General features: G+C 37.3%; 1 protein-coding gene across 8 annotated transcripts in view; it reads right to left on the bottom strand.

The window, feature by feature from the left end:
* LOC129722531 (CUGBP Elav-like family member 4) overlaps positions 1–21,142 on the bottom strand; it is an 868,765-nt gene extending 847,623 nt beyond the window's left edge. For 3 of the 8 annotated variants that reach the window (XM_055676024.1, XM_055676028.1, XM_055676032.1), the window contains exon 1: positions 17,936–21,138. The gene's annotated coding sequence lies outside the window, so the exon portion shown is untranslated. Of the gene's footprint in view, positions 1–17,935 lie in introns of all 8 variants that reach the window. The other 5 variants (XM_055676019.1, XM_055676017.1, XM_055676025.1 and 2 more) reach the window with 3 other exon arrangements.
* Between the last annotated feature and the right edge of the window lie 703 nt (positions 21,143–21,845).

Genomic DNA, 21,845 nt, shown 5'->3' with positions numbered 1-21,845 from the left:
CCAAAACAATGAAACCAGTCCGATCATTTAGAAATCAAGAAAAATAAGTTATCATATTTTGAAAAAAAAAATTTTTTAAAAAAGATATATAGTTTCATTTTTTTAAAGGCTTTTATTTTTGGAAGGACAAAATATTATTTACAACTTTGCCGAAAACACTATGCTGTTTCGACTGTAGACATATTTTTAATTTCCAATAGAGCACTCTATGAGTAATTAAGAATATTTCTACAGTCAAAACGGTTTATTTGATTGGCATTCTGTATCTGGCAAAGTTGTAAATAATAACTTTGTTCTTCCAAAAAAATGTACCCTGAAAAAAAATTTAATTAAAAAATATATAACTTTTTTTTCTGATTTCTCCATGACCGGTTTCGTTGTTCAGGTAATCTTTCGTAGTTTTCATACAAAAATCAGTTTTTTTAAATGGGCTGTTTTGGATAATTAATTTAAAACTTTCTTTAATTTTTTTTTTCAAAAAAATAATAATTTGTTTTTAGAGTGTATATTTTTTTTTTAAAACAAGACTATTATCTACAACTTTGCCGAATACGTCACACCGCGCAAACGAACCGTGTTAGCTATTTGTAATCATCAATACCTATCCGAAATAGCATTTTCAATAGCTCTTCAAAAATGAGTTGTTTCAAAATATTAAACCAATAGCACAACATGGCATCTTTTGCCTATAAAAACGTTTATGCAAAGTTTCAGCCAATGGGCACGTTCACGTTCTGATGATGTAAACTTGACAGAAAATATATGGTCGAACTGTCAAAACGACGCAAACCGAGAAACAACGAGTCAATTGTGTTGCGTATCTGATTGAGATCCCTATACTCTCATCATCACTGAATAACATCGATACAGTCTTTTGTCCGATTATATTAGCCAGAGCACAGTGTGTTCAATCAAGTGTTGACAAAGGACATTATTGTGGTAAATAAAACGAATAAATTGTCTGGTACAACATTCGAAAGAACAAGTACAAGTGTCTTAGAGAGTAGATTTTTTAAACAAAATAAAATAAAACATATTCCATCAGTTTCCACTGTTTCATGTACTTTTAAGACACTTGGAATGGAAAACATTTTTCAAATATTCGAATTCCATGTACCTCCCGTGTATGATTTTGCAAATGACATGAAAGCATTCAACATTTCCCGCAAGACACAATCTTAATTTTGGTTGAGATAATTTTGTTTTTGCACAGAGTAGTTTTTTGATACATTTTATAAATTTGTTTTGTAATATCTTGCTATTTTACATATAATTTTTCCAATTCAACATTGCCACCCTGACGACAATGATATAACAAATATTATATTTTCAGGAATTTTTCTATTGGTATTCAGTGAAAAGTGATTTTTTTCATTTTATACTCATTTTTACACAATATTATGAACCACCCTATGTCGAATAAATGAACCACCCTAATGAAACATAATGTGTTCGATGCTAGTTATAGTGTATATCATTATACACGCTGTTTCAAGAGACTAGTGATCAATTTCAAAAGATAAATTCTAAAAATTTTGAACTCCGCCTTCCTCAATTGAAAAAACGACGAAGTCCCAGAGAGCAGATTTTTGCAAAAAAAAAAAGCTTTGCAGTCTCTCATTTCAGTATAGTGTTTATACTTAATTTACACTGGCAAAGGTGAAAGGTTCCTATAGAACAGAGGTAGTACCGCTGCCATAGAAATAAAACACATATTTCAACCAACTTTTGCAGGAAACATCATAAAATGGTCGAGATGATTCACAGTAACCAAAAATCGACCTTTAATGCCATTTTTCAATCTAAGGTCCAAGACCTGTTTTCTAGAAAACGGCCCAAAATGGCCGAATACCCCGCAATACGTCTATTTTTGGTACCAGCAAAATGCCAAGAGGTCGAAAGATGACTCCAAGATGGCGACATCCGGTTACTGGAAAAGAACCTAAAATGATTAAATACCACTCAAAGTTTCAGTAATCGGGATGATACTCAGATACTGAAAATCGAAACCAGACACCATTTTGAAAACAGCCTAAAAAGACCAAATACCACCCAATATGAAAGTTTTCGTCACCGGGATGATTTTCATAAGCCAAAAGATACGTTTTTTTTTTTTCAGAACAACCATATTTTTGCAGAAAGTTGTTTTATTAGTTTTAAATAAAAGTTAATGGTATAAACATATTGATAGATTATAATCTTTGATGTTAAGAATTTTCGAAGAGAAGTTTATTCCGAACTTATCACTTGCGATCAGTAACGAACGCAACAACGCGTGTGTAGATCTACATCTTTCCAAGGGTCGTGGTTTTGCACACTACCCTCCTGATTTTTTTGTAACGACTACAAAATTCTTTTCAAAATAATTGTTGGCGATTGAGAAGTACCAGTTGATTGATTTGATTGATTTCGTTCCCGCAACTCATTGCGAATGTGCTTCCGTATATCGTCCAGAATGCTGTTAAGTGCAAAAAAACGAAGATCATTCAAAACGAAATTCTTGGAAATCAACAGATTGTATGAATGGATACGCAGATTGCATTAATCATGAAAAAGTAACCTACTATCCAACGAATCATGCTTAGAAACCTCAAACAACCAAAATTATGTAAGCAACTAAAAATCAATGTACCTATTAAGGTTTGTATTCGTAGTAATTCGGACACTTTAAAATCAATGTAACTCTTCCAATATTCATTCGCCTACTTTAAATTGTTTTGATATTTCGCAAACAGTACCGTAAACTGGGGTAACTTGATCACCGGGGTGACTTTGATCACTGTACCTCTTTTTTAAAAATGTGGTAAAAAACCGCTCGTAGTGCTTGGGATTTGTCGTAATCTTCACTGATTGTGTGGATATAGACTGTTCACGTAGAATGTGAATGGCCCCCAAATTGCTTTCCATATTTATAAACTCGTTTAAGTCGTTTTGGGCAGTTCAATTTAGTGAAAGTAGCAAAGTGTTACTCCAAATTCATCAAAACAATGAAGTGATCAAAGTCACCCCGGAATGATGATTGGTGTAAAATTTTTAGAGCATATTTAAAAACAGCAAAATTGTTGCTAAACTTTTGAAGTAGTGACTGAATCTTTCTCAATGCATGCCAGTACTTATTTTAAAAATATCAAAGAATATTGTTTTCGGTATATTCTGAAAATATTTGAGATACAATCAAAAAAGTGATCAAAGTCACCCCAGTTTACGGTACTCAAAATGGCGACGAACAAAAAAGACGTGCTCGAACGGATCTGGTACAGCCGTACCATAAATCCTCACCTCTCGATACGTGAACTCGCAAAATAAGCTTAATTTGCCGGAAACCACAGTCCACGATGTGTTGATTGGGTTTTCTGAACGTTTGTGTATATAGGATGGATAAATCTATGGACAGTGAATATATAGATTATAGATGTAGATTTTGGAGAGGAATCCAAAGCTCTCTATCCGGAGGAATGCCACCAGGATTTGTTCAGGAATCCAAAAAGCGTTCCGGTTTGAAGTCCTACAGAGTCAAGAGTTCCCAATCGCGACGAGAAGCAGGAAACACGAGTTGAAAATTGTATCGCGATTTTTTGACAACAATTTGATGCGTTGTAATGGAAGATGAAATATTCGTCGTGACTTTAAACAACTTCTAGGATTTGCTTTTCACACTGCAATGGCCAGAAGGGATACAGAAGAGTATTCCAGGGTAAAAAAGATTTCTAAACTTCCCAAGAAAATTCTTGGTCGGCAAAGCGTATCTTTGATTATCACAGGCACAATCAACAAGGAAATTTACCAGAAGGAGTGTCTACAGAACCCGATTTGGTGCCTTTCTTGAAGAGCTATGATGTTAATACTTTTTTTTAGTTTTGACCTGATTTGGTATCACGTCACTACGCTAATACCGTGATGGAGTACAAAACCAATGAAGTTGATATTGCACGAAAACCGCCAATCCTCTCAACTGTCCACAGCTGCACCCAATGAAAAAATATTGGACTTTGGTAACTTTTCGGACAAAAAACAGGATGTCTATGATGACAACAATTTTCATCCGATCTAGTTCAGAGCTATCAACAAGATCACCGAGGAAACTGTACAAAATCTATTATATGGAGTGAAGCACGTAGTACGAAATTCTTACTTCAATGGTGAATAATGATGTTTTGAACCCGACAATTTGTTATTCATATCTCATATTTATGAAATAAATAGTCAAGTAAGAAAAACAATCCTTTGTAAGTGTTTTCTTACATATTTTGGGTGTCCGGATTATTACTGATACAAGCCTCACAAGCAACGATACTTCAAGACAAATTCAAGGGCAATAATGTTCTTATTCCGTTAAAACCAATCATTTCAACCAATTTTCCGTATCCACCGTATACGTATCCAATATCCGATTCGCCATGCATTTGCAACGACTATAAACAAATCGCAAGGTCAATCTTTGAAAGTGTTTGGAATCAATTCAGAATTTCCATTTAATGTTCAAAATTAAGTGAACAAGGAGAAAAGAAAAAAAGAAAAAAAAAACACAAAGAATCTTATAAATATCTTAAGAATTGAGTAATTGCGATGATTAGTTCAATTTTCTTACAAATTTGAATATTACAAATATTATGTCACAGTAATTCTAATTGTTTTTATTTGTAATATTTCTTCATAACAGGCTAAACTTACAAAGTTATTTGAAATCTGGCAACTTTGTATCGATGACGATTGAGTGATTGCTTCTCTTCAGCGTAAAGGAAGGGTAACTGGTAGGGAGCCTGAGAATTAACCCATGCTTAGTTCTTTTTGACAGAGAATGGCCTGATTCTACTAAGACTCGAACCCACCACCATCCGCTAGACAAAGCGGACTCTGTAACCTTCAGGGCAATGCTATAAACGTCAAATCCGATATAACAGTCGCGTTACCAAATTTTATAGCGGTACCACTGACATTGCGGTACCACTGACACAGCAGGACATGACAAGATTTGCATGCCAGTAATGGTAATTATTATTGTAACACTTTTGATTACACCACACGGTAATATATATATTTTCATGTAAGTACTGCACTGTAGTCGAGAAAAATCATGGTTTTCAAATTTCTTACTGAACAAATGACGCCATATTTCATTAAGATTTTGGATACGGAATAGTCATTAAACGTCATAACCCTGGTAACCTTGCAGCTACATAGCTTCCCTTGCGTGTAGAGGATGCTTTCATTCATGTATTTTTCTCAAAATATTTTTTCCACACCGCTTTTTTTCAGAAAATATTACGGCTTTTTTGCCGGTACCCGCATAACTGTCCCATACTTATTCTGGTCACTTTTGAGTTATCATCGGGAATCGGCTTAATTGTTATCATATTATCTGAAAAAAAATAAAATTGATGCTTTTGTATGGAAAAACATGGAAAAAAAACCAAGTTGTTTTTGTCCCATATTGAAAGTACCCGCATTACAGTCCCACTGCATATGTAGTGGTACAAACTGCAAACATATAATTTTGCTCCAGATTAGTGTATATCGGATTATTTTAGGCATATAGAAGTATGTTATTTAGTTAGACTAATGTTGTTTTTCTGTAGTACAATCTACGTTGCCAATGATACTGCCGGTTGCTGGTTGAATTTATATGTGATGGGACAAAATATGCGAGTACATTTGAAATGTACCCGCATATTTTATCCTATTTTGCCTTTTTTTTCATGTTTTATAACGTAAAACCAATTCCATCAATGTTTTTTGTTCTCAACGATAAACTAGTGGTGCCATGAAACTGTTATGGTCATTGGTTCTGGATGTAATTGCTGGAAATCCGAAAATTCACGGATATCAAGGATATTAAATCGCCGTTTTCTCAACATGTTGTTTTTCATTATGGGACAGTTATCCGGGTACCGGCAGTTTTGCTGTGTGAAAAGTCTAGACGAATATAAATGTGAGTATTTCTGGTTGTGAATGTTTTTTATCGGCCTTTCAAGATCTTAAATGCAAGATAAATGAATAAAAGCTCATACCTACACACTAGAAGACAGTCATACTGATGGCACCTAGAATCTCAAATTTAAACTACTGTCGATAGGAAAGTACAATTTTAATAGTTTTAATTGCGTTTAGAAATATTCAGATGGTGAGAAGTGCGAAGAGAAAATGTGAGCTAAACAAACAAGAAAGGAAAAACCACATTTAAAAGTAATGGGTTTTCTTTTTCCAATAATGAATTAAGGTTAACGACAAGTGTGCGTATGATGTGGCCAGTCAATAATCCTAGATTACGAATAGTAAGTGCACCTTTAATCAATTTGCTTGAATTTCGCTAGATAGCAAACGTATACTTTTTGTCGATAAGAAATAGACAGCGATCAAAAAAGTTGATGATTTTATTTTGATAACAACGCTGGCATATGCGTAAAGCAAAACCTCTTCATATTCCTCAGGATAGACTTGGTTCATACTACAGCATGGTATATATAAAACGACAGTATGTAACAGTATATCCGTTTGAAGATGTAGATTACTGTTGGCGGCATCATAATCCCTTTGCTCTACAAATCCAAATGCCATTGGTTTTTCCTTGATTTGCAACTGCACTTTTATAGTTCAATAGATTATAAGTAAAAGATTCAGAGGAATAAACACAAAAAGTAAGTTTACAATATTTTTCTTCAAAGCATTTTTCACAGCGACCTTTTTCAAGGCAATTATGCATGCAACTTCGCTTTGATTTTATTCTGCCTATTCAAGCATAATCAAGAGAGACTAATGATTTTATTATTTTCAAATCGACGCTCAACGAACATGAAACTGTTCGGCAATTTTAGCTTTGAATAGATCTTCATTCTCAGCTGCTCGAATGATACATAATTTTTGCTCCAAAGTCAATGAAATACGCTTTTTTACAATTGACGAGCAGGATAAAAACGAAATTGAAAAAATTTAAAAAGCACTGTAATACCGGAATCATGTTAGGTGAAATAGTATGGCCCGTACGACAAAATTATATTCTTACATTTCGGTTGAAAATTATAAATTTAATAGGTACTACACAGAATAACAATTTTCGCGTCCAGCGAATTAGTTCTTGGGAACCTCTAAGCAAGACAATTACAGCTAAGCTGTGATAAATTACCAAAATAAAACTTATGACATTATTTGGAGCATATCGATGTTATTTTGCAGCATATCGATAGCACGGGACAAAATAATTTGGTTATCTTACTAACTTGTTTTACTTTACAAAACAGAGTAGATGGTGCTGTTTACTAAATGCAAGTCTTCTTCTGTAGGAGTTCCTGGGGTAAAATGCACAAGTTACCGAAAGCAGAATTTTTTCCATACAGGATTTTCATACCATGCAAATGAGGTAAAATGAACCCCATCAAAGGGGCAGAATGAAATACGATATTGGAGCATTACGGATCATTTTGTCATTTAATAAATAATAGCAATATGGTTTTCTTTGGAATTCCATACACTCGATTGGCATGGTTTTTGAAAATACCGTTTTTGATTGCCTCTAGCACAGATTGTGACTGTTCAACGGTCCATGACCGCCGATTGAATTTCTGGAAAAAAAAGATATATTTCAGCAAAAAAGTTTTTTACAAAGAGTCATTTTGCACCGAATTATGAGAAGCGTTATGCTCCGAACGTAACAACAGAATGCTTCTGATTACATAACAGTAATGCCAGCATCGTACCTAGATACTAGATACTAGGAGATCCTGAAGCTAATCAGAGAATTAAATAGCCTGTTATAACTTTTCCAAAGATTCTGTAGTTTTTTGAGAATAATTATTTCTAAAGTTTTTCCAAAATATGATAAAATGTACATCGCCCTACAAGAGTTAACTAAGTATGACTCTTTCGACGTTTTCCGGAGGTTTCAAACTTTCACTTCCATACATGAATTTGCTAAACGTTAACTAATACAAATATCGCAATCCGCACGAGAGTCACAAAGAAAATAATTTCGTTTTTTTTAATTGCGCCCAAACATTTCAAAAATAATGTGCAGACAGTTTCTGTAATTGAGTAACTTTACTTTTTTAAGAAAAACAAGTGTGTTTTTTTTTTTTTTGAGCGGGGGCCTAGTGTGGTTGATAACGTCTCCGCTAACCACGCTCGACGCCTGGGTTCGTATCCCACCGCCGACATAGGTGTCGATGGTTGTGAGGTGGCGTGATCCACTCACAACCAACCCAACTGGTCTAGATTAAATCCTAGCCGACACCGGGAGATTTTCTGAGGCGAAAAATCTCTGGGATCACGCCTTCCATCGCATGAGGAAGTAAAGCCGTTGGCGCCGGTCCGTCAATAAACGGGTCGTGAGTTAGGGTCCTGGGTGTGGAGTCGCCTCCCTGGGCGTCGGTGGTTGGCCACAACAGTGGCGGAACTAGACCGACGGAAAATAAGCGAGAAAAAAAAAGTGTGTTTTTTTTTTACAAAAGACACTAAAAATGATTTAAAATCAAATATATATTTTTTTCTATTTACAATTAATTTATTTTTCTACAGAGTCACGGATCAAATTGTTTTACTTTGGATACAAAAGTTTTTTCTTCATTGAGTAAGCTACGGTGATAATTACAAACGACATTTTGTTAGGGAATAGTCACCAAATCTTTTAGAGGTACGTGTAGGGAATAAAGATAGAACAGCAAGAAAGAGAGAGAGAGAGAGAGAGAGAGAGAGAGAGCGTGAGAGAAAGAAAGATAGACTACAAACTAGAGAGCGTAGAAAAAGCAACAAAAGAAATAAAAATCAGTCGTATGATTAACATTTAGTGAGAAGGACGTTTTGATCATGGTTGGCAAAAATCCAGAAAATGGATGGACGAGACACTACAATGGCGCAGTCCGGTAAGTTGGAACCAGGTCCCTTGAGAGTGTTTGCAATTTTAACTCCCTGTGAGGAGTAAAATTAGGTTCCTTGTTAGGAACTTTTATTCCCCTGAGAGGGTATAAGAAGTTTCCCTGTGAGGAAACGATAACCCTTGAGAGGGTATACGGTCTCCCTGTGAGGAGTTTAATTTGTTCCCTGTGAGGAAACGATAACCCTTGAGAGGGTATACGGTCTCCCTGTGAGGAGCTTAATTTGTTCTCGTGAGGAGCTGCAATTCCCCTGAGAGGGTATCAGTAGCAGAGGTGCGGAAAGTCAATATCAGACTACTGACATTACGCCAAAATGATGCAACACCAGAATCAGCCAACTACGATGCATGGTTCATTACAAAAGAGTTTGCGATGTTACAATGATTCTCTTAGCGTCAACTCTCACTCTCATTTTTCTCTTGCTATCTTTCTCGATCATTCGGGTATGGCTGTACTGAGATTGAACCAGCAATGATTTTTCTTCAATTGATATGTATTATATTGATATATGGTCGGCGTACGATCAGACCGAATTAAGCGCCGTTTTCTCAGATTGAGTTATTGACACCCAGTGAATATGAGAAGTAATAATCTATCTACTATGAAGTAACGAATCGTTTGAGCATTTGATAACGATATTATAACAAAAATTCTCTGTAACAGCTTGTACACAGCAATTGCGGCGGTAAATGTTTTTCGACGCTTGGTTCGGTTTGGCTGCACGCCGACTAGAAGCATTGTCAATAAACAACTATTACTTCGTTTTGTAACTGAGCGTATTTTGGTTTGGTACATTTTGAATCTGTATTATCATTTATTTTTATTCTTAGTAGAGAATATGCTTCTTCATAATACCAATTGTAATAAAAAGAATTCTATTAATATTTTTCAAATGATCTCATATCTGAAAAATAATATTGCATTTTTATTTGTTTTTTGACAGCATGAGTTTATTAATTTGATTCTTGAATATTGTGCTTGTTGTAGGTTAAACTAAAGACAGTGTTAGTTCGTGGCAAAAAATGGTTTGAAATTATAAACCTAGTTCATTGTGGCCATAACTTGAGTTGGGATCGTCACGGACCGCATAGCAGATCAAATTTAAAAAATCCTGATAGCAACAAACTTCAAGCAGGCACTGACATAATCACGCTACTAAAACGATTTTTGATATTCCAAAAATCACCTTGATTTGCATTGCAGTGATATTTCCCAGTGAACTCTGTATATTCACGACGATTGACAATGAGAACCCGAAAATGGCAACAAAAGAGACAAGATATTGAATCACTTGTCGGATCTCAACGCTTACTGTGATGGTTGCTGGCTATTCATGAGAGAAAGAAACGAGTGCGATGATATTTTCTCCCTCGTCATAGTCAGCATGTTGCTTGGATTAATCGCAGCTCTGACTGTAGCTACCTTAGGCCTTTACGAACACAAACACGTAGGTACACTATTTTGCGCTCTCGAGAAAAAAGATCATCGTTTCGTTTATTAGGAACGAATGCACTCGCACCATAGTTTCTTTCAGTGTTATCTGTATGAGAAATAAATTTAAAGCTCCTCACGGGGAGATCAAAACAATACACTACGTTTCCTCGCAGGGAAACTACTGAATCACTTCACTGAATCACTTGTCGGATCTCAACGCTTACTGTGATGGTTTTTTTTTTTTTTTTTTATTCTCGCTTATTTTCCGTCGGTCTATTTCCGCCACTGTTGTGGCCAATTACCGACGCCCAGAGAGGCGACTCCACACCCAGGTCCCTAACTCACGACCCGTTTATTAACGGACCGGCGCCAACGGCTTTACTTCCTCATGCGATGGAAGGCGTGATCCCAGAGATTTTTCGCCTCAGAAAATCTCCCGGTGTCGGCTAGGATTGAATCTAGACCAGTTGGGTTGGTTGAGAGTGGATCACGCCACCCCACAACCATCGACACCTATGTCGGCGGTGGGATTCGAACCCAGGCGTCGAGCGTGGTTGGCGGAGACGTTACCAACCACACTAGGCCCCCGCTCCTACTGTGATGGTTGCTGGCTATTCATGAGAGAAAGAAACGAGTGCGATGATATTTTCTCCCTCGTCATAGTCAGCATGTTGCTTGGATTAATCGCAGCTCTGACTGTAGCTACCTTAGGCCTTTACGAACACCAACACGTAGGTACACTATTTTGCGCTCTCGAGAAAAAAGATCATCGTTTCGTTTATTAGGAACGAATGCACTCGCACCATAGTTTTTTTCAGTGTTATCTGTATGAGAAATAAATTTAAAGCTCCTCACGGGGAGATCAAAACAATACACTACGTTTCCTCGCAGGGAAACTACTGAATCAGTAGTTTCCCTGCGAGGAAACGTAGTGTATTGTTTTGATCTCCCCGTGAGGAGCTTTAAATTTATTTCTCATACAGATAACACTGAAAGAAACTATGGTGCGAGTGCATTCGTTCCTAATAAACGAAACGATGATCTTTTTTCTCGAGAGCGCAAAATAGTGTACCTACGTGTTGGTGTTCGTAAAGGCCTAAGGTAGCTATAGTACAGATATGCCAGATATAAAAAAAAATTAAGAAATTCATTATTGGAGTTAGATCACCGTACATCTAACACGTCCGACTCTAACATACGCTCGCCTGCCAGCACTGCAGTTGTCAGTCAACTAAGGACGTCTTGCTTTTCGTCTCTTTTTTAGCACGACACATACACATTCGTACGAAGCGTTGCGAATGAAAGAATGCATGCACGGAAAAAAAATGTCAAGTGAGTTTTAAAACAGCAGATAAATATGGTATATCAGTTGCTCTCATTTGACTGTCAAAAATATTTCGATTGATTTTCGATTGAACTTAAATTGAATTAGGTGGAAAGGGACATAAGGGAAGGCAATTCAGGTTGAAAACAGATGTGAGAATTATTCAACAAACTAGACGATGATAGATTCTCTTGTCATGTATTGCTTTTGGAAATATAGCACCAGAAAATTATAGATCAAGGAACTAAAGTGCGACCGAATCAAATTTTGGATATGTGCGAGCAGTGTTTGCCACCAGGAACAAAATTGTGTAGCTACAGCCTTGAAAAAATGTTGGGACAGTGGCAGATGTTGGGAAAGTTTACGCACTAAACCACAAACTCGCAGTTAGCTACAAGATATGATGAATAATGTGTACATAGCGGAGATCTACAATCAGAATGAGAAGCTGTTTACAAAGAACTATTGTGTAAGTACGGAAATTACAAAAATTTTGTTTTCTAATTCTCAATGAAGAGTAGGCGTAAGGGAGGATGTAGGGAATAAGGATAGAACAGCAAGAAAGAGAGAGAGGGCGAGCGTGAGAGAAAGAAAGGTAGACTACAAACGAGAGAGCGTAGAGAAAGCAACAAAAGAAACAAAAATCAGTCGTATGATTAACATTTAGTGAGAAGGACGTTTTGATCATGCTTGGCAAAAATCCAGAAAATGGATGGACAAGACACTACAGTACGGTTAAACATTCTCGATAAATTCACGGTGACATTTCACAGGAATAGTTTCCCCAGTTAGTCACTGTGACTTAGGTCGAACGATTTGTCTAACAGAATGTGTGCTCTTTTGAAAATCTTATCACCAATTGTCAAAGCTGTTTTGGTAAGCATCTCTATTGGTTTTAGCAAATATTACACGCAAAAGTTCAAGCATTAATCATTTAATGTGTTCTTAATTCGCACAGAATTTGCTCTGACTTCGCACAACGAATGCGTGAAACGCATAACGCGAAAGTTGTACAAGGAATACATTGACAGAGATCAAAATTAGAATATGTATCATATACACAAAAGTCGTATTGTTTCGGTTTTCTTCGGTTTCGGGCGAAAGATCAGTTTCGAGGCGCTCAAAAAACCGCTCTTTACTTTCGCGAGCCGGTGCGTATCAACGGCTCGTGCATCCCTAAAAATCGTCAACAACAGAAACAGCCAATAACGCCTTGTTGCCGCCAACGTTGCCAGTATGCCAGATAAATCTGGATATTGCCAGATTTCTGTTTGCGCGCCAGACAAACAGATAAACCCCAGAATCTGTCAGATATTTGTAAATGAGCCAGATATTTGCCAGATTTCATCCGCGTCGTCTCGCAAAAAGATCATTACTGCGAGATGGGCCGTGCCTGGCCTTTACCTACCTACACCCGTCGAGAGCAAAAAAAAGGTCATCACTTTCAATTCTGCCAGAAATTTTATCCAAAAATGAGTGACAGATTTTTGCCAGACTTTTTATTTCCGTTTTGCCAGATTTTATTCAAAACTTAGTGGCAACGCTGGTTGCCGCAGAGGTTATTGACGCTGGAGCCAGTAACGCGAAACCGAATGCATGTGAATAAAACCAGAGTCATAGGTAAATGCAAAATATTTTGAACAAAACCAATGTTTTTGTTTGTTGTTGATGATTAAATGATGTTTTCAAATGAGTTGATTCATGAAGAAAACTTGATCAGACAGTTATTTCTTTATTTTGTCAGTACCCAACTTATCAGTATTGGTTGCTGGTTGCACTGTTTTAACAAACCTTCTGAACATCGGTTGATGGTTTATGAATGTAGTGGTTTGGAGCTGTGTGATACATTTAAAATATGCTAGAGCATCAAATGCGTTATGTCCAACGCATATGCGTTGTACTGGTTACAAATTTAATCAGTAATTGCGCTCATTTCGCTCATAAATGATCTGGTTACGCACACTTCAATTTTTGCGTGTAGGATTTTTGATTCACCAAGGCACAGTTGGGAATCGCTGGCCATTAGCCTAAAAACTTTTTTTTTCGTAAACTGATTCATAATATTTTCCCTTTCTTGCTGTAACATTCAAGTGCTTAAATCCAAAATTTGGGTGCAATATAATGAAATCTGATTTTTTTATGACTTTTCGAAGCTTGGCATACTCATGTTTTTTGACATAATTTTTATAAAAAGTACACTACTTTGAAACTGCCGCTTTAGTAAGAAATGCGATGGCAGATTTTTTTATTACAATTTTTTGAACTTAAAATTTTATGTAGGATTCAATTTAATCAAAACCATAATACTCCAATATTGAAAATTTATGATATTGACATCATTCCGTGAAGGATATACAGAACCGGATCTAAGGGGGGGGGCAGGCCCCCACACTTTTGGGGCCATCACAGAACGAGAAAAAGGTCTTTTCAATCTAAATTCTCTGAATTCAATCTGAAACTTTCCTCCAGTGTTATTTTTTCGCGAGCGCCAATATCACAACTACATACATGAAAGTTCACCTTCGATTCTTTTGAAATGACACACATTAACACTCCATTTGAATCGAACCATTGCTGTTGATTCTACATTGCTGCAATTAATTGCTGTTGATTTGTGCGTTGCAAAATGCAGATTGTCAGAGTCCGTGTGCAGATTTTGTTGACTGTGTGTAGTTTTTTCCTAGTTTCTGTAGATAATTGCCAGCGTAGCCTTATATTTGCGCAGTCTTTCTCAAATTGTGTGCAAATTTTCGCCTGTGGATCGCATTTTTTTCAAATTGCGGTAGGTTTTTTTTTTTTTTCAGATATCAAGAAAAAATTTCCGGATTTCGAGCAGTTGCAGACATCTTTCGAAAACATCTGGAACCTCTGGTCCAAATCATTCGACAGTTAGATCTGGCTGTAAACAGTGAGCAAGAGCCGAATTTATTATTACATTTATTCAAAATGAGCGATCGCCACAAAACCCAGCGTATATCAAAGTGGAGCTCAAAAAAGAAGATTACATGAAGAAAAAATCGAAATCCATGAATGACGTAGCTTTTTTAGGTTTTTTTGACTCCCCCCTCCTCCATCGTAGCATTTCGTCACAAAGTCAAGACCCCCTCTAGATAATTACGTAGCTTTATAGCACCCCCCCCCCCCCCCCTCCATCTCATGATATTTTTTTGCCTGTTTTTATTACCAAAAACACATAAATGAACAAGAAAAAACAAGAAAGTAATAAAAATAACCCTAAACAGACAAAACAGTTATAAAATAGAACAATCAGAAAAATAAACCTTTTTTCCTAAGTTTCATATTTGCTACGTAGCTTGGCTGGACCCCTGGTCACATTTCGTCACAAAACTGCAAACCCCCTCCTCCCCCCTCAAATGCTACGTCATTTATGAATGTTCCCTTAATGCCTTGCAAAAATTATTTTATTTAAGGATTTATTTGAGTCCAATGATCTCGAACGCAACTGGAGAAAGGTCTTTTTCGAAGATAAAACTGATTGAAAATACTTTACGAACTAATTTCATTTTTTGTCATATTGACTTACATTTTAAGTTTAGTAAAGCGGGCAATGTATGTAGTTTCGTGGGAATGCGAAGATGAACGGGAATAGAAGGTGTGACTAGAATTAGAAAAAATTTTCCCTCGTCCACGTCTGGACGAGGGAAAATTTTTTCTAATTCTAGTCACACCTTCTATTCCCGTTCATCTTCGCATTCCCACGAAACTACATACATTGCCCGCTTTACTAAACTGATTGAAAATAGGTTGCGTACGACTATGAAGAATAAAGGCTGTCAAACTTAGCATTGTTATGTTGAGAGTACAATATTCTGAAGGAGTTGAATGTTGATTATTCAATCAATAAGTTCTCTGCAAAAAAAATCTTAAGAAAAATTCTAACAAATTTTTGGTAACTTTTCAATAACAAAAATGTTTTTAACTTGTACGATAAAAAACAGTTTTGTTTTATTTTGGGGCCCCCATTGTAAACTGGGCCCCGGGCCCCCACAATCGTGAATCCGGCTCTGAGGATATAATATAAATTTGGGCAAAAATCACAAAATTTAACATCAACAAGTTTTAAAAATAGGTGTTGTCATTCTTACATTCTGTTTCATTATTTCTTACAATGATTGATGAAAATGCATCAATTTCTTAACAAATCCAACTTCTGCCCAATGCAGTTATGCTTGTGAAGCTACAATATCGAAGTTTAACAACATTTAAAAGATGCGGACATTGAACGTAAACGAAGATTATTTGAATTACGGAATATCTTCGCTTCAAAGTTGGATACGTTATTTTGAGTGCATGATTTATATTTATATCGGCTGGGATCCAAGCACTGACGAACATCTCGGTTCAAAACACTGTATGAAGCCACCAAGAAAAAAAAATCAGGTTAGACCAAATCGATGCGACTGCCACGCTATGAACATCGCTGCTCTCTTATACGACTACAAACTCTGACAAGCAGGAGAACAATGCTACAACGTCTCTTCATTTTCGACCTTTTAGAAAACAACGTAGACAGCTCAGAATTGCTCAGCAAAGTCCAGTTCAACGTACCACAAAAGCTTACTCGACGACGTGATTTTTTCGGGTTTCCAGATACCGCACTGTTTTTGCCCAAAACAATCCATTTGAAGTGTGTTGTTGTAGTTTTAACATTGTTTCTGACGTGTACGATTTTAACATGACCAAATCGATGTTTAGACTTAGAATAAGTAGTTTTTAGAAATGTCTGTACGATTTTATTTCGAAGACTTATAAATATAAATATACATGCATATATGCAGAAAATGCTCGATTCGTCGAACTGAGTCGAGTAGTATATGATGTTTCAGGTCAGCAATATCAATCAAATCGCAACACTATCTATAGGAAGGATGACCGAAGATGCTCAACAGAAGAGTAACTAAATAAATAAATATATCCGAGAACATTTCACTCGCAAAAATAGTCGAAAAAATACTACTCATGACAAATTCAATCGTCTTATTATTTCGACAGATCCAATAGCTAAAACTTATTTTGAAAAAGTGAAAAGTAATTGTAAAAAAATTCCAGATGAAGTAATGTTCCTACTGCAGAAAACAATTGTTGAATCAGGGAGAGCTGATGATGAATTTAAACACAGTTTCAAAGATGCAAAAAAGAAGAAGAAGAAGATGATTGTTTTGACTGTAAATAGTTTGTATTACCTATATTGTTTTAGTTTTAATAAAAAAATAAATTTTAGCGAAGTTTGGTTTATTTGAGGGGTCGTCCAAAAACTACGTGATGATTTTCAGTAAGAAGGACACCCAGTGACATTGCTGGTGGTTAAAGATCACATGATTCTATTTAATAAAAAAAGTATGGAAAAAAGTGTAAAAACAACAGTAAAAAATTTGGTAAAAGTTTGGCTTTATGGGTGGAAAATTGGGTGCCAGATTCGTGTTCAGCACCTCAAAATCATTTAAATAACACGTTTTTGTCGCATTTGTCGACACTTTTTTTGCTACGTTTTTTTACAAAATCGTCGATAATCTGTCCACGTGGAAAGTGGATGGCCTCACAGTAAAGTGATGTAAATCAATGTTTTCTATTATTTTAGTCACCTGTCTAAGCACGAATATCTTGGCCTACAAAAGGAAGCGAGAATGTTACAGTTAAGAAAACTACGTAGTGTAAATTGGAAAGAAGAACGATAAATAAATTGCGATGAGTTGCAAAAAATCAGTGCACATCTTTATTTCGCTCCCCTATGTTGAACCCGTCCCCATAAAAATAAATCCCTGATAACCTCCGCTTTCTCATACTTTCCAATTTCGATTCTTCACATGCCAACCACGTGTGGCAACGGTAATTCAGCGTCCATACGGAGCCCACCACGAAATAAAAATGAAACCTTTGACGATATCACGAAACCGCCTCCTGCAACTGACAGGCAATAATATTTTCCACAGACTAATATTCTTAAACTTTACGAGCAAGAGCAGAACGCACGCGTTTCCCGTCTCGAGGGTATTCTTTGGTTCAAAAGGGAGTTCGAGCAAAACTCCGCTAAGCTTCTCGCCCTTCGCCTTGTCAACGGCATCATATAACGCAGCAAAATTACGATGTGGCCTTCACAGTGGTCAGCAGAACACGGGTAGCTTATGAACTAAGGAAAAATTGCTCCCCGTGCCAACCGGCATTCAACGCCCACGGTGTTCATTGCTGCTCAGGAAGCCGGAAAGGCAACATAAATGTTAACATTTTCAACGAACATACGAGTGGAAGGATATAAATTACTTATGTTTGAATGGGAATAAAATGGAAAACTTACAATGAGTGTGGAAAATTATTACACTATTATTGCACACTTATTTTCTTAATATCTTTCTCTGCTGTTTTCAACTGGTTTCTTTTCCACTGCAGCAGTAAAGGAACGCATACATTTTTCCTTTCTTTCATTCACATCACTCGGAAGAGCTTTCAGCTTATGATTTGTAAGTTATTTTATCTGCTTTACACGCTGCACATTCTTCACCCTGATTTTTGGCGTGTGAAGAATAATTTTCTACTACTCCTTCTTGTGGCACGTTTAAACAAAACACTGCACGCTGCTACTGGTTGTTCTATCTTCCTTTCCCAGAATCACATTATTCAATAACACACTTTCATACAGTTTGCTGAACGGTGTAGATATTTATGAGCTGTTTGTATTAATACATTTTGGAACTAATCAATTATTTCTCCACACATTGTAATCGGAGACCAACAAAACATTCCTGTCGCGTAGATTTTTATCATAGACGCTCGAAGCACCGGCAACTAAACAAAGCAAAATTCTTTTCCACACATAGAATACCAACTGCACTGAAACGTATATGTATTATACCCACACACAAACAAACCCACAAGCCAGTCCCTGAACTTGTAGGAGTTTCTCACAGATGATATTGTTATTGCAACTATTATTAGAAATTATTACGCTATAGCACGATTTTCGGATATTACACTCTACCCGAGCTCGTTCGGTATATTGAACGTTTGTCCCGACTTAAAGCGGAAATTTCAATTTCGGTCGTTCTTTCGTGGCCTCAAACGACTAGCGCCAATCACAATCACACTATATCACACTTTTTCCTTCAGCAATTCCCTTAAGTTTCACTCGCTAGTGTACGTCGTTCGACTAGGTAACTTTTGGATGACGAACGTAAGGACGAACCAAGGGGAAACCCAAAATCTATCATAAACGACTGCAAATATCGCCGGGCTTCGTTTCCTGGACCTACTGACGATTATTCTGGCTTTGTTTTCGTCTTGCCGTAGTTCTTTTTTTGTTCTTAATATGATAGATGAGCAAAACAATAAAATGCTAGCCAAGAGAAAAGTTCGATTCCACGTGCGTCTTGTTTCGTACGGCCACCTTCCACTATATTCTGGAATCTCTCAATCAACTACCTCGCGGCTAGAAACCAACTCAATCTTTTTCCACTTTATTTCGAATTTTGTGCCACTTCTTTCTCTTCTAAGCGCGGAAACTTTGCTTCGGGAAAGTGCACTCAACACATAAACTTTAAATTAAATTTGTATTTTTCCCGTTTACCAGTTCTTCGCCAGCAGATTGAGTCACCAGTTTTTCTGTTTCCTTTTTTTTTTTTTGTTAGTTCAACAAGGGATTTTTCTATTTCTTCAAATAAGGAAAACAGGCGAAAAAATCAATGTTCACATATAAACTTGTCCTACGTTTCGTGTTCCGTAATAGTTGTCGGTCTAGGTCTTGCACTCATTCTAATACAAAAAACGGGAAAAAACAGGCGGCTCCAAGTTCCGGATCGGTTGCACAGTCTAGTTCCTATGAAGGGATAACAGTAATAACAAGTGGTGATTTCTTCTGTATCGACTTTACTCGGTCCTAGTCGAATCGTTCCGGAAGAATCTGCCAACTGATGAAATCAACACACACTGAGGACAAAGAACTGGTGGTTAGGCACTTTCTGATGTGATTTTGTGGGTTTGTTGTTGGATTGTATTCAAGTTTAAGCACGATTATTGATATTGTCTTCTGAGGAAACACGGATGGTGTCGCGATGCGAATCATACAATAAACTGAGAAGGAAGTGCCAGATTGTATACACTCGATAGACCGAAATCCAAATAACCACACCACACTGGGAACGGAAAAACACAACAATAACGATGGCGACGTGCGTGCGTGACCCACGGATAAGTACTGTAAACTGCGTGTAGCTCGGTTTTCACTCACGGTCAATTACTGGCTACCGAACGGGTTCGATTGTTGACTACCGCTGTACAGCGATGGACAGGATATGCAAGGCTGACTGCAGCTGCATTCTCGTCCTCCTATGTATGTCACTCTGTAAATAGGCCGTTGAGAGTGATTCTAGCTTACTGTCACCGTCCACAGGCTGTCTAACGTCGACAAATAGTAGCAGATGGGCTCCTTCTTCATCAACCACTCAGCGACCAAGCTGGTAATCACTTTGATTTAAGGATACTCCGTTTCGTTTATTTGTAACACTAAATAACAACAGCATCTACAATTCACACGTTTCCCATCAATTGCAAGATTGTTTCATTTTTCTTCTACCTTCCAATAACTTCCAAGCCTCAGCTGATAGTTTAGTTGTGTTCTTGGTTCAAAAATTTTGTTGATTTTGTTCGAAACTTAAACTTCAACTCGTAAAGTAGATCCCTGTAATATTTTTTCTGTACTGTTTACATTTAAATTTTGCCTTTCTTTGTAATTGATTCGGTCGCCGGCAAAACGATTTCTCTATTTGCAGACACCACTCGATGAAACTTTCCGCCTTCTCGATTAATTCTTTGAGCTTATCGGTTCTCTGCGTACACAGTTTCTTTCCAGACAAATAACAAACTTATGAAAACAACTAAACACGTAGACGACAACAACGACACAACGATCACGACGACGACGACAACGACGATGACGATAACACACCCGTATCCTTGTTCCACGTTTCTTGCTCTGATTCCAAAACAGTTTCAACCGGAACCGTGGACCTCGCGCGTAGACTCTCAGAACACACACCGTTCGCGTCCTGCTGATTTTCCGGCACCAGCATTCGCCCTCTTTTCCACCCTCATAAACGTTTCAAAACTCTCTCAATTAGTGCTGTTCATGCTCAATCGCTCTCTGTGGTGGATTGCTGGCCTGTCAGATCTAACATCACTTCGCTCCATGTAAACCGCCTGATGCCGTATGCTGTCAGTCAGGACTTGCCTGTAGGTTACTACTACAACTGCTACTACCACTACTGTTATCATTACCAATGCTACTAGTGTCAACCACAGATCATTTGCTCCATTCCTTGCATTTAACAGTTGGAAAACAATCTCCAACTGATGCACTTTATTCCTTTCTACATCTACCTACACATTTGAAAAACATACGATGGCATCTCTTTGCAAAAGTTCTGTACAGCAACCGAACAAAACAGCCAACATCAAAACAACCAATTTTGAGAAATGCGTGCGTGAGAATTAAACTGGTTTCAGCGGCTTGTGACAAAGTACTATCCGTGTACTCGCCGATGATCTAATGTTTGTATGATTTCTTAGGTGACGTCACCGTTTTAGCTGTTCTTGTGTACATCTCAATCAAGTACACAAGCGGGAACTCAATTTCTCCGCCGAAGAATGCACAGCATCATCGTGAGGAGATTCGCTTTTCACTACGCAGGCGTTTTTCTTTACCGCTCACTGAGTCCAGTTAACGTTCGTTTGTAACGCCACCCATCCACCCACAATCGCCGGTTTTCGGGAGAGATATACATGTGTCGCTTCTCTCATATCTCTACATTCTTTGTGTGTAACAGTGCTCTCACGAGAAAGTGGGAGGAGGTACATAAACCCAGAATCGTTTTCCCATCCATACTGTACTTACAGCCGCTCGTCAAAATCACCCCGCGCTGTGCCTACAGATGTTCCAAACGCGTATGTATAGTCGATTATATCCTCCATCCTCATATTTCTTCCGTGAACCTCAAAGCGTTTATTTTTCAAGAGCGCAAAACGCGTCGCACATACCTGCATACAAACTGCTCTGACAAGTTCATATTTCTTGATTTTAATCGCTCATTTTTGGTTTGTCTCGGATTCTTCCTTCTTCGCGTTCGTCCCGTGACTCGTTGGGGTGGTAAGCAATCTCTACCATCCTATTATCATACTTGTACGCTCACATCTTGGAAATATCAGAGCAGGCTCAC

Source organism: Wyeomyia smithii, chromosome 2, assembly GCF_029784165.1.
Source record: "Wyeomyia smithii strain HCP4-BCI-WySm-NY-G18 chromosome 2, ASM2978416v1, whole genome shotgun sequence".
In the NCBI taxonomy this organism is placed as follows: domain Eukaryota; kingdom Metazoa; phylum Arthropoda; class Insecta; order Diptera; family Culicidae; genus Wyeomyia; species Wyeomyia smithii.
The sequence above is the reverse complement of the archived record's forward strand: the minus strand, read 5'-3'. Positions and strand labels throughout refer to the sequence as shown.